Source organism: Cyprinus carpio, unplaced genomic scaffold, assembly GCF_018340385.1.
Source record: "Cyprinus carpio isolate SPL01 unplaced genomic scaffold, ASM1834038v1 S000006796, whole genome shotgun sequence".
Taxonomy (NCBI): domain Eukaryota; kingdom Metazoa; phylum Chordata; class Actinopteri; order Cypriniformes; family Cyprinidae; genus Cyprinus; species Cyprinus carpio.
This window is the reverse complement of record NW_024879382.1, coordinates 467,745-480,430: the sequence shown is the minus strand read 5'-3', so window position 1 is coordinate 480,430 and position 12,686 is coordinate 467,745. Positions and strand designations below refer to the sequence as shown.

Here is a 12,686-nt window from a genome sequence, read left to right as displayed (position 1 = left end):
TGCCCCATTTAATGCAAGAGACAAAGCCAACACCTATGTTGTCTCTCCCCACGACTAGTTTAAAATGTTTCCATACCTCCGATTTTCCTCCAAACTTGCTCAAAGTTAATTCTCCTGTTTTAATTTTTTTCTTTGCTTCTTCAAGCAAGAGCGGCAACTGGAGACGGCTTAGGAGGCTTTGGGAGATGAAGTTGCCCGAGGAGCCCGAGTCCACCAGGGCTGAAACAGAAACAGTGCATTCTGGGGTGACTAGTTGGGCTGGCATGGTGGTAAGTTTGGAAATTACAGGGTTCTGATGGATAGTACTCACTGAAGGACGTGGGGGTTTGACTGGGCAGGCACTGATGATATGATCAGGCGAGGCACAGTAAAGGCAGAGTCCCACTGCGAGCAGGCGTTTGCGTTCTTCAGATGATAGACGCGTGGATTCCACTTGCATGGGCTCTGGTACTGGAGGGCTTTTAACGGGAGAACCAGACTGGTGGGCGGCTTTGACGATTGGGCAGGCGACTAGTTGCTGTAAAATGTGATTGGCCTTCAGCATAAAGTTCTCTAATCTGATGGAATCTTCATAGATCGCCATTTGTGCACGGATCCGTGGATTAAGACCTTGAAGATAGATGCTTAGAAGCGCTGCTTCGTTCCATCCACTAGCTGCCGCCAATGTTCGAAACAGGATGGTGTAGTCACTGGTCGTTGTTTCGCCCTGACGCAACCGCAGTAGTTGATCCGCCGTAGAGATTTCTTCAGCAGATGAGCAGAACACTTCCTTAAAGTGGGTGGTAAAAGCTTCAAAAGAGTTATTTATGGCACTGTTTGCATCACAGATGGCATTTGCCCATTGCAGGGCTCCCCAGACAGTAGAGAAATTAAAAATGCTACCTTGGAATGATTGGTGGAGAATTTCTGCGGTTGCGCCTCAATGTACAGCGAGACCTGGAGTAGAAAATCGCCACTTCCAGCTGATTCCCCCGCATATGACGCAGGCAGCGCCATGGGACTGGCGGAGGCAGATCGGGGAGTGGATGAAGCAGTGAGTGCTGACCGGAGGACGTTGCCCAGCTCCTGCAGAAGATCTACAGGAGCGGGTGACTGGGGATCCATAAAGTTGATGTTGTAGGTCCGGTCTTCTGTCACAAACCAAGATGGAGACAGAGGGTTTAGTGCAAGTGAACAGTTTATTTACAAGTGGTAATGTGCCAACGGACGTCGCCTCGGACCCCTCCCCCCAGCCCGGTAATACCGCTGCCTATCATAGAGGTGCCCTTCGAGCGGATTGGGATGGATTTGGTGGGGCCGCTGCCGAAGTCCGCCCGGGGGCACGAACACATCCGTGTCATTGTGGACTATGCCACCCGGTATCCTGAGGCCATCCCCCTCCGTAAAGCCACAACGAAGGCCATAGCCCAGGAGCTCTTCCTTCTTTTTAATAGCCGGGTCGGCATCCCCTCCCAGATCCTGACTGACCAGGGTACCCCCTTCATGTACTGGATGATGGCGGACGTTTGCAAACTACTAAAGGTTCAACAGCTCCGCACCACGGTGTACCACCCCAGACCGACGGGCTCATCGAGCGTTTCAACCAGACCCCGAAACAGATGTTGCACCGAGTGGCGGCCGAAGACAGACGGGACTGGGACCAGATGCTCCCCTACGTGCTTTTCGGCGTTCGAGAAATCCCTCAGGCCTCCATGGGCTTCACCCCATTCAAACTGCTCTTCGGCCGACAGCCCCGGGGTCTGCTCGACGTTGCCCGAGAGGCCTGGGAACAACAGCTGCCGGCACACCGAACCACCGTTGAACACGTGGGTGAGATGAGGGAACGGATTGACCGAGTGATGCCCATCGTTCGGGGTACACATCGTCAAGGCACAGCAGGCACAGCAACGGCATTACAACCGGGCGGCCCAACCACGGGAGTTCCAGCGAGGAGACCACGTCCTGGTGCTGGTGCCCACGGCCGGCTGCAAGTTCTTGGCCACCTGGCATGGTCCCTATACAGTCACAAAAAAAGGTCGGCCCCGTTACGTACTGTGAATGGCAGCCCGGTAGGAGGGAGGATCAACTCTACCACATTAATCTTCTGAAGCGCTGGGTCGGGACCTGGCCCCAGCTCTCCGCCTACACCAGCTTGACTCCCGTGGTTGTGGATATGGACCCCCAACTCTCCGCCGCCCAAAAGTCGGAGCTGCAGCACCTGGTCAGTCAGTTTCCAGATTTGTTCTCCCCCCAGCCTGGGCGGACCCACGTCTTAGAACTTGATGTCCGCACACCACCGGGGACCATCGTCCGGCAGAGGCCCTACCATGTCCCGGAGGCTCGGCGACACGCCATCGAGGAGGAAGTACAGGAGATGCTGAGGTTAGGGGTAATTGAACCAACGACTTCCACCGCCTGAACAAGGTCTCCGAGTTCGACTGTTACCCCATGCCCCGCGTCGACAAGCTACTGGACCGTTTGGGAAGGGCCCGGTTCATATCCACTCTCGACCTCACCAAGGTCTACTGGCAGGTCCCCTTGATGGATCAGGCAAAACCGAAAACGGCCTTCTCTACCCCAAGTGGCCACTGGCAGTACCGGGTCCTTCCCTTCGGCCTACACGGGGCCCCGGCCAGCTTCCAACGGCTGATGGACGTCCTCCTCCGGCCGCACCAGGCCTACGCGGCAGCCTACCTCGACGATGTTGTGATCCACTCGGAGACCTGGGAGGACCATCTGGAGCGGCTGCGGAGGGTGCTGACGGAACTACGCCGGGCTGGCCTGACCGCCAACCCCCGGAAGTGTCATCTGGCCCTCGCCGAAGCCAAATACTTGGGATACCAGGTGGGCCGCGGCCTTATCAAGCCTCAAGAGAAGAAGGTGGCAGCTATCCTCTACGCGCCGCGGCTCACCTCCAAAACACAGGTGCGGGCCTTTTTGGGGTTGGCGGGGTATTACCGCTGCTTTATCCCTAACTTCTCCTCCTTAGCTTCTCCCCTGACAGACCTGACCAGGAAGGGGCAGCCGGAGAAGGTCCCGTGGACCTCCGAGACGGAAGCAGCGTTCCTCAGGATCAAGGCGGCCCTCACAACAGAACCGGTCCTCTGTGCCCCCGGACTTCAACCGCCCATTCCTGCTGCAGACGGATTGGGGGGGGTGTGACACGTGTCCCGAGCTCTCCTCAGCGTCCCCCTGGGAACGGAGCACACCTGCACCTGCTCATCACGGGCTGAGCGGCCACACCTGCGCCCCATCAGCCGCTGCTGTTATGAACCCTGCAAACGGGCACAGAGGTGCGAGATGTCTCCGCAGGACTCGGCTAACCTTGTCTTTCCCTTTTGGCCGCAGAGAGCAGCGTGTGACCGCCAGCCCCTACACCCACGGGAGAGCACGGACCCACACTGCACCAGCGCACCGTTAAGCCAAGACGCCAAGCACCGAGCACCAAACCGCCTCACAGCAACGCCTTCCACCACCAATTTCTGTCAATAAAATTCACTCTTCGGGGAACTTACCCTCATCCTCGAGTCGTGTCCTACTTCACCCCGCCACAATATATATATATATATATTTCTCATATTTAAGGTAACAATGCTACACATAATATCATATTATTGATATTAATAATATGAATATATCTGTAGTCAATATTGATTAAACTGGAGGAAATCCTGCCCATTCCGCAGCTAGGGAAAAAATGATAAAAGCACAGTAGATGTTCATCTACTGAAGTGGTATTCTGGAACTGTGAATAAATTGAATAAAACAGCAAAATAACAACAACAACAACAATAACATCTTCATCAAACAAAAAAGAATTTACCTTAGATAAAGTTTATTAAGTTGATTAATATTTACATACAGTACCAGTCAAAGGTCTGGACCCATTATTATTTTTAATGCTTTTGAATAAAGTCTTTTATGCTCATCAAACCTGAATTTATTTGATCAAAAAAAAAAAAAAAAAAAAACCTGTAATATTCAGCAAGGTTGTGTTAAATAGATAAAAAGTGATAGTAAAGAGATATTGTTATAACATTATTTTTAAACAACTTCTTTATAATCAACAAATCCTGAAAAAAGTATCAAAGATAAAAAATAAACATTAAGCACTGTTTCCTACATTGATAATAAATCAGCATATTATAATGATTTCTGTATGATCATGGGACACTGAAGACTGGAGTAATGGCTGATAAAATTCAGCTTTGATCACATAAATATATTTTAAAGTATAGTAAAATAAAAAAACTATTATTTTAAATTGCAGGCTTGATGAGCATACAAGACTTTATTCAAAAACATTAAAAATAGTAATGGGTCCAAACTTTTGTACTGCATAAGTAAAAATTTGCAAAATTTAAAATTAGATGTTGTATAAACAAAACGTTCAGTGATCATATTTGTTTCAAATGCTTTTTATTGGAGGTGGGGGGCCTCCAACATGAATTTTGCCTAGGACCTCCTAATATCTAGAACCGACCTGGATTAATTATAATTTTGAATATAATAAAAACCTTTTCTAATAGACTTTCAGACTGCAGTATCACTGAAGAAGGTTATAAAGCTCTGTCTTCAGCTCTGAGATCAAACCCTTCACACCTGATAGAGCTGGATCTCACAGGAAATGATCCTGGACCATCAGGAGTGAAGCAGCTCAGTGATTTACTACAGGATCCAAACTGTCAACTCAAGACTCTGAGGTGAGACATGATGAAATAATGAAAAATAAATATGCAGGCAATTTATTTATAAAGAATATTTCACTAAAACAGTTTGTATGTCCATCCCTTTCACAGTGTTTCAGTTTACTTCATCTTCTCTTCTGCAGGTTTTTGGGTCCTGCTGCAGATGAAGGCTGTCAGTATGTGACTGGAATTGTGGGTAAAAACCCGTTACTCCTGAGAGAGCTGGATCTGAGTGAACATAAACTAGGAGACAAAGGAGTGAATAAGATCTCTGCTCTACTGCAGGATAAACACTGTACACTCAACACACTGATGTGAGTTTTTCATTGTTACAAGGACACTTTTAAATTCTTAATTTTTTTTTATGTATCTTGTGTAAGAGATTGCTGACTGAAAAACCATATGTGACTTTTGTAATATGGGTATCATCATCATCTTCATCAGCAGTATTTGTCAACTGTCAGCTAAAACATACTGGTAATTATTCAGATTAAAACTGAAGTGTTTTCTCTTTATGCAGTCTGAAGAAAAACTGTGATCACAGAAGGAGGGTGTCATGTTCTGGCTGCAGCTCTAAATTCAAACCCTTCAAATCTGACAGAGCTGGATCTGAGTGAGAATAAACTAGAAAACCCAGGAATGAAGATCATCTTGACTCTGTTTGAAAATGTACAGTGTAGACTGGAAAAGCTGAAGTAAGTATTTTAAGTGTATCCGATTAATTACCCAGACTGCAGTGACCCACCACAGTTTCATAAATTAAAAAATATTACACACTTCTCATCAGAACTGGACAATTAATCAAAATAAACTTGACATTGTGATATGTGATACAGTCTGCAGTAGGGATGCTCCGATCCGCCTTTTTCACCTCCGATACCGATTCCAATACGTAGGGTTCAGTAAAGATACCGATCCGATACCAGTGAATTTTTTATTTTTTTTTCCATTTAAATAAATGTAGAATTTATATATCTCTGTGTGTAGAACTGATAATCATTCTTTCACAATCTACTTGATACAGACTACTTCATTATAAAGGAAAAAATAAAAGTAAATAAATATGGAAAAATATAGGCCTATGCATATTCATAATCTATGACAAAAAATATCATAAACTAGGTTAGTGGATAATTCATCAGCAAAAGCTATTCTAGAAAAATCAGTGCACAATAATTCTAAAAATCCAAAAATTTTGTGAAAAAACTATTTTGTGGGGAACAAAAAAGTGTTGAACTAAATATGGTAAAATGTTACACATTTCTATTTGTATTATTATAAAATCGATTCATTAAAAACATTAATGAATGTATTTATATGTAAGTATATACTATAAAATGAAAATACATTTCTTTTAAATGTATAGCATATTTTTTAATAAGGCAACAACATATGATAAATACGATAGGACAAAACAATACAGTGCAACACAAAGTGCTTACAATGTGCACTTCTGGTGTGCAGAATGATGTGCTTGAGGCAACACGGAGTCACAGCCTGGACACATCCGGAGTCGTGTTGCCGTGTTGCTTCAACCGCATCATTCTGCACACCAGAAGCGCACATTGTAAGCACTTTGTGTTAAAAAGCGCAAAGCACAAAGAGAAGAGACATTGATGCGTAGTGTATTATATATGTGCAACTGTTATTGAGGCTTTCTTTTAACAGTTTTAAATTTCAGTTACTGTGCACGTTAAAAACAATTTATAGTTTTTTCTATGCCCGTGATTTGTTCTCACAGACACCCGGTAGCAAGTAACAAAACAACATTAAACTCCAGCAAGAAGATAAAGTCCTTTTTGCAAATTCATAGACATGTATTTACAAATAAAGTATAACAATGGGAACACAGAACGATCTTGGAGAGAGCTTTACTGAGCTGACTGTCGTAACAGAACGCGACCAGGGTTTAAAGGCTGACTGACAGACAAAGCAGAGTAAAGAGTTCATGTTAACTTTAATGTAAGGACTTAACTTCTCAATTCCAGTCCTCGTGAATTATTAACAGAATAATTCGCACAATCAAAAAAATAAGTCTCGGATTTGGATTGATCCTCTCTGACCGATACCCAATCCGAGAAAAATGGCAGTATTGGAGCCGATACCCGATTTGAATATCGGATCGGCGCATCCCTAGTCTGCAGTACCACATGCTTAAGAGCGAAGTGCATTTACATGTGAGCAGATCATGAGTTAATGTCAATAAATCTTATCCTTCAACCAGAACCCTCCAACATTTAGCATCAGCACACTGGAGAAGAAGTACCATGTCTTTTAAAATTCATATCTATTGTCTTCTGTGTGTTCAAATACTGGTGGCATTACTCAAAATCTGTCAGTGTCTATTAACTACAACACAACTCACATAGTTTTCTTTAAAATTACATTAACAATAATTTGGGACAAATGTTAGTGTGTACTGACTTCACTCTAAGCTGGAAGATTGGCAGCTTATATTTTTCAATCAACTTAAAGGCAGGGTAAGTGATTTTTCAAAAACGCTTTGGAAAACTGAATCGGGCCGAATAGCAAAACAAACTTGTAGCCAATCAGCAGAAAGGGGCGTGTCTACTCATGATGCAGAGGAGAGAGCATTCAGTCTACAGGACGAACATTAGCTGAGACGAGCAACAGAAAGATAGAGATGGCAGATAACATTTGCGGAACAAAAAAAGCCAGAAGTAGGACCTGTGTAAATGTCGGTGGAGAGAACTCAAGGAGCGGAAGGCCTACGATCGATGAATCGATCAATATACTCCTGTATCGTAATCGTGTCATAGAATTTTTTGACGTATCAGCAAATACTGTAATGCTGGGTATGAGAATCAATAATGTACCGTATCGTGATGAACCATCTTATTTACACCCTTAGTTAATATGCATTTGTAAATGTCTACTTTAAAGGCAGGGTAGGTGATTTGGTTAAAAACATTTTTTGCTATGCATGTTGAAAGTCTCTTCACATCCTGATAACAGTCACTAATGGTCTAATCAACCCTCCATAAACACCGTCTCTCACCATGTCGCACAACACCCCATAAATTAGATTCTTCGGTCTGAAGATAGGCTGTCATTCCTATCTGTCGAAACATATATTTGCATACTTCTGCGCACCCGGTTCATGCAGACATGATTGAAACAATGTAGTGAGAATGAAAGGCGTTATTAAAATGCCCCTATTATGGCTTTTTGAAAATTACCTTTCATGCAGTGTATAACATAGCTCTGAGTGAATGAAAACATCCTGCAAATTTGTAAATCTAAAAGTGCACCATGTATAAAGTTATTGTCTTTCAAAAGAAAGAGTCAACACAGAGTCATGAAAATGAGTCGTTTTTAAAACGAATCTTTAGCTGTTTCAAGGTGATGTCAAACTGAAACATTAGCATATTTATGCCAACCCACTTGTTGTGCACGCAGACCCGTCGTTGTTATTACTCGTAGTTCCGATAAAGAATAGAGCAATACGTTTGGGTGTTTACCACTGAGCTGTGGTTTAAATAATGATGATGGGCATTCTGTTATTCATCTGCGCTGCACGCAGTAGACCAATCATGACAGACTGAGTCATCAGACCAATCACCACAGTTTAGCATCACACAAAGGAGGAGTTTGGAAAAATTAATCATTAAACGAATCGTTTGGGAGTCATTGAGCAAAATGTCAACCTGTTGTTGGGTACTCCCAAAACCAAAATATGAACCTTTCATTACCCATAATAGGGGCACTTTAATGTAATATTATGCACTTTGTACTGTAATGTTTTCTCACCGGTGAATAAGACCTGAAGTGTTTCTGACAGCATTGAATTCAATTAGGGCTGGACAATATGGACAAAATTTAATCACAATATATTTTTTATTTTAGTCAATACAATATAATTCCAATTTTGATATGAACAATATTTATTAAAAAGAGTAATAATAAAAAAAGCCTCAGAAAAACTGCCAAGAATGCCCACAACAGATGTCTGTACCTACAAACTTCTGAAAAATGAATTTGCTTTTAAAAACTTGCTGTCCTCCTCCTATAAAACTAGGCTATGTAATATTTTAGAAAAAAAATGATCAACTTAAAGCAACCTTGCTAAATAAAAGTATTATTTTCTATAACCCCCCCACCCCCCCCAAAAAAAAAAAAAAATGAAAAGTTATACTGAAATCGTGTTATTACTCGGCTTCTGATCTAAGCAGCTCCGCTCATGAATGCTACTTTATCTGATAAAATGAAAATGCCATTGAAACTTTTCTGAAGACTTTCACATTCATATAAAACACCTGTGACATGTTTTGATTTTGAAACATGCAGTGCTCATGTTTATTCAACGAAGTCAAATGCCACAAATCAAATCAATGTATGGGAAACACCGTTAATGTATATTGAAATATTGGAAATGTCTTTAAAAACCATATCATCGTTATTCAATTTTTATATATATACTATTATATATATATTATATATATATATATATATATACTATATATATTTTATATATATATATATACCTATATATATTTCTGATTATATTTAGGTCATAGGGCTATACAATATACAAAAATTCTCAGCTAGAACAACATTATGGAGTAACACAAAATACACAAAAATTAAAATGACCTTTGATGTTCATATATAGTACAAATTAATATGTAACATGGCAGCCTAGTCAAGTGTTAGGTTTATACCTTAAGTATATAATGTACCTCCAAGTTGAGAGATCAAAACCCTGAAATAACACTGAGAAAAAAGCCAGAGTTGGATGAGTCAGAGTCAGAGAGGCTTTATTATTATTTCAGCTCTATACAGCTTGTACACAGTGAAACATAACAGCGTTTCTCCAGGACCATGGTGCTACACAAGACAACATTAACTACAAAACTCAAATTGTACTGTGCAAAAGACTATACATAAAATATCTTAAATAATCTAACATAATACTAAACCTGGAAGAAGAAAGTAAAAGTAAAAAGTTGAACATAAAACAAAGTACAGACTGCAGACTACATAAAGTGTGTGTGTGCATGCCTGAATGAAACAGTGCAACAGCCTGGGACATTACAATATATATATATATATACATAGATATATATATATATATATATATATATACATAGAACAGTTGTCAGGTCAGTTCACATGGAGTTGAGGAGTCTGATGACTCGAGGGAAGAAACTGTCCCGCAATCTGACCGTGAGGGCCCAAATGCTTCTGTACCTTCTTCCGGATGGCAGGAAAGTGAAGAGCTGGTGTGTGGGGTCACTAGTAATCATGATGGCTTTCCGAATGCAGCATGTGGTGTAAATGTCTGTGATAGAGGGGAGAAAGAGTCCGATGATCTTTTCAGCTGCCCTCACGATCCGCTGCAGGGTTTTGCGATCTGTGATGGTGCAATTCCCAAACCAGGTAGTGATGCAGGTGCTCAGAATACTCTCCACAGTCCCTCTGTAAAATGTGGTGAGGATGGGGGGTGGGAGATGTGCTTTCTTCAGTCTGCGTAATATGTAAAGACGCTGCTGAGCTTTCTTTGCTATGGAGCTGGTGTTGAGAGACCAGGTGAGGTTCTCCGTCAGATGAACAACAAGGAATTTGGTGCTCTTTACAATCTCCACAGAGGAGCCGTCAATGCTCAGCGGAGAGTGGTTGCTATGTGATCTCCTAAAGTCAACAACTATCTCTTTAGTTTTGTCCACTTTCAGGGACAGGTTGTTAACTTTACATCAGTCCGCTAGCCGATGCACCTCTTCTCTGTACGCTGATCAGCAAACTTGATGATGTGGTTCCAGTCATGAGTCAGCAAAGTGAGAAGGCAATGGATTAAGCACACAGCCTTGGGGAGCTTCAGTGCTCAGTGTGGTGGTGCTGGAGAAGCTGTTTCAGATCCGGGCTGTCTGAGGTCTCTCTGACAGGAAGTCCAGGATCCAGTTACAGAGGGAGTGGTTCAGTCCCAGAAGGCTCAGCTTTTCAATCAGGATCTGAGGAATGATTGAATTGAATTCTGAGCAGAAGTCTATTAACAGCATTCTGACATATGTGTCTTTTTTTATCCAGGTGAGTGAGAGCTAGATGTAGGGTGGATGTGATGGTATCATCTGTTGAGCATTTTGGGCGGTACACAAACTGTAGTGGGTCCAGTGTGGGGGGCAGCAGGTTCTTAATTTGCTTCATGACAAGTCTCTCAAAGCACTTCATGATAATGGGTGTGAGTGCAACGGGTCGGTAGTCGTTAAAGCTGGACACTTCTTCGGCACAGGAACGATGGTGGTAGCCTTGAGACACGCCGGGACGATGGTGCTGTGCAGGGATATGTTAAAGATGTCAGTGAAGACATCAGCCAGCTGGTCTGCACATCCTCTGAGCACTTTGCCCGGAATGTTGTCTGGTCCCGCAGCTTTTCGTGTCTTAACACTGCTCAGAGTCTTCCTCACATCATCTCTGGAGAAACACAGTATCTGATCGTCAGGAGGGGGGATGAACTGCCTCGCAATGGTGTCATTCTGTGCCTCGAAATCTGCGTAGAAGTCATTCAGTGCATCTGGGAGGGAGGCATCACTGTTACAGGCAGGTGGTGATGGCCTGTAGTTGGTGATGGTTTGGATGCCTTGCCACATACGCCGAGTGTCGTTGCTGTCCCTGAACTGGTTGTGGATTCTCTGGGAGTGTGCACGCTTTGCTTCTCTGATTGCCCGAGACCGTTTGGCCCTTGCTTCTCTTAGTGCTGCCTTATCACCCGTTTTGAAGGCAGAGTTGCGGGACTTAAGCAGTGCATACACATCCGCAGTCATCCATGGCTTCTGGTTGGAGTGTGTAATGATTGTCTTGGGGTCTGTGACGTCATCAGTGCATTTGCTGATGGAGCTGGTCACCGATGCTGTATATTCCTCCAAGCTGATGGAGTTGCTAGTTGTTGTAGCCTCTCTGAATATGCGCCACTCAGTCTGCTCAAAGCAGTCCTAGAGAGCAGAAATGGCTCCAGTCGGCCAGGTTCTAATCTGCTTCAGATCCTGTCTGTTGCGTCTGATGAGTGGTCTGGATGCTGGAATCAGCAGAGATGTGGTCTGAGTAGCCGAGGTGGGGGAGGGGCTCTGCACGGTATGCGCTGGGAATGTTTGTGTAAACAAGATCCAACGTGTTTGTCCCTCTCGTTGCAAAGTCCACATACTGATGGAATTTAGGGAGTACTGTTTTGAGATTCACATGATTGAAATCTCCCGCGACAATAAACAGTCCATCAGGGTGTGTGTTTTTAGTTCACTGATAGCCCCATACAATTCACAAAGTGACTCGTTAGCTTCAGCATTAGCGCTAGGAGGAATGTACACTCCAACTACAAACACTGCGGTGAATTCCCGTGGTAAATAAAAAGGTCTGCATTTAACAGCAACAAACTCCACTAGAGATGAGCAGTATCTAGAGACCAGTACAGAGTTTGTGCACCATAATGTGTTGATGTAAACACACAGGCCGCCACTGCAAGCCTTACCACACAGGTCTTTGTCTCTGTCGGCATGAAACACAGTGAACCCATCTAGTTTAATGGGGGCGTCTGGAATTCTGTTACTGAGCCACATTTCTGTGAAAACAAAGATGCAACAGTTCCTCTGTGTAGCTAGTTGAAGTTGAATGTAGTCCAATATTTTGTCCAAGGAGAAGACAATGGAGAGCATGACAGACGGGAGAGCCGGCCGGCTAGGGTTTGTTTTTAGCCTAGCGTGGACTCCCACTCTCTTCCCACGCTTATGCTTCCTCTCGTACCGCTTTTGGTGTCCCCTTCCCCGGTTTTGCAGTGCAGTTTCAGGATTATTTCTGTATCTGAGTGGGGTTTGTCGATGATATATATGAACATAGGTTGTACCGCTGTCTTCAGAAAGGTCTAAAAACACAGCTGCGAGCTGCTGTCGCACCGCCATCTTATATATATATAGTGCTGGGCAATGATTACATTTTTAATCACGATTAATCACAATGAATTGCATTGTTATGCACAAAAATAATGGATTCAAAAGTAGTGCATTGTGCACTTTT

At 43.4% G+C, this 12,686-nt stretch overlaps 1 long non-coding RNA gene across 1 annotated transcript; it reads left to right on the top strand.

The window, feature by feature from the left end:
• The first annotated feature begins 4,643 nt into the window (after positions 1 to 4,643).
• On the top strand, positions 4,644 to 5,248 carry LOC109062927. The gene is made up of 3 exons (XR_002013160.2): positions 4,644 to 4,682; positions 4,811 to 4,981; positions 5,188 to 5,248. It is a non-coding gene; the product is annotated as an uncharacterized LOC109062927 (long non-coding RNA).
• The last annotated feature ends 7,438 nt before the right edge of the window (positions 5,249 to 12,686 follow it).